Genomic DNA, 1,952 nt, shown 5'->3' on the forward strand with positions numbered 1-1,952 from the left:
TGCAATCATAATGCTTTAAAATGATGCATAAATGACTGTCATAGCATGAAAACTGTCAATGTTATTTGCAACCATATCGGAACCTCAAATTACCGCCTTTTTAAAGCTGTGAAAATATTTCTACCGATCTATCCAATTGGCAATTTTCTAAAAATATATTATGCAATAAATTATATACCAAAACAAATGGCAACTATAATGCAATAAAAAGATATATAAACGACTGTTATAACATGAATATATACTATAAAAGTTATTTGCAACCATATCGGAGCCTTAAATTACCGCATTTTTGAACCTGTACCAATAAATATACCGATCTATCCAATTTTTGTAAAAATTCATTATGCCACAAATTATACATCAAAATAAAGTGCAACTGTAATGCTTTAAAATGATGCATAAACTATTGCCCTAGCATGAAAACTGTCAAAGTTATTTGCAACCATATCGGAACCTCAAATTACCGCGTTTTTAAACATAGAACAATAATTCTACCGATCCATCAAATTGACCATTTTTTAGACGAACACATTATGCCACAAATGATATACCAAATTAAAGTGCAATCATAATGCTCTAAACTGATGCATAAATGACTGTCATAGCATGAAAACTGTCAAAGTTATTCACAACCATATCGGAACCTCAAATTACCGCCTTTTTAAACCTGGGAAAATAATTCTACCGATCTATCCAATTGGCCATTTCTAAAATACATTATGCAATAAATTATATACCAAAACAATGGCAATTTTAATGCTTTAAAATGGTGCATAAACGACTGTCCTAGCACGAAAACTGCCAAAGTTAATTGCAACCATATCGGAACCTCAGATTACTGCTTTTATTAAACATAGAACAATAATTCTACCGATCTATCAAATTGACCAATTTGTAAAAACACACATTATGCTACAAATTATATACCATATTAAAGTGCAATCATAATGCTTTAAAATGATGCATAAATGACTGTCATAGCATGAAAACTGTCAATGTTATTTGCAACCATATCGGAACCTCAAATTACCGCCTTTTTAAAGCTGTGAAAATAATTCTACCGATCTATCCAATTGGCAATTTTCTAAAAATATATTATGCAATAAATTATATACCAAAACAAATGGCAACTATAATGCAATAAAAAGATATATAAACGACTGTTATAACATGAAAACTATAAAAGTTATTTGCAACCATATCGGAGCCTTGAATTACCGCATTTTTAAACCTGTACCAATAAATATGCCGATCTATCCAACTTTTGTAAAAATTCATTATGCCACAAATTATACACCAAAATAAAGTGCAACTGTAATGCTTTAAAATGATGCATAAACTATTGCCCTAGCATGAAAACTGTCAAAGTTATTTGCAACCATATCGGAACCTCAAATTACCGCGTTTTTAAACATAGAACAATAATTCTACCGATCCATCAAATTGACCATTTTTTAGACGAACACATTATGCCTACAAATGATATACCAAATTAAAGTGCAATCATAATGCTCTAAACTGATGCATAAATGACTGTCATAGCATGAAAACTGTCAATGTTATTTGCAACCATATCGGAACCTCAAATTACCGCCTTTTTAAAGCTGTGAAAATAATTCTACCGATCTATCCAATTGGCAATTTTCTAAAAATATATTATGCAATAAATTATATACCAAAACAAATGGCAACTATAATGCAATAAAAAGATATATAAACGACTGTTATAACATGAAAACTATAAAAGTTATTTGCGACCATATCGGAGCCTTGAATTACCGCATTTTTAAACCTGTACCAATAAATATACCGATCTATCCAACTTTTGTAAAAATTCATTATGCCACAAATTATACACCAAAATAAAGTGCAACTGTAATGCTTTAAAATGATGCATAAACTATTGCCCTAAGGTGAAAACTGTCAAAGTTATTTGCAACCATATCGGA

This window comes from Lucilia sericata, unplaced genomic scaffold (genome assembly GCF_015586225.1).
Source record: "Lucilia sericata isolate MDLA Ls3-8-SP2 unplaced genomic scaffold, ASM1558622v1 Contig000972F_arrow, whole genome shotgun sequence".
NCBI lineage: Eukaryota > Metazoa > Arthropoda > Insecta > Diptera > Calliphoridae > Lucilia > Lucilia sericata.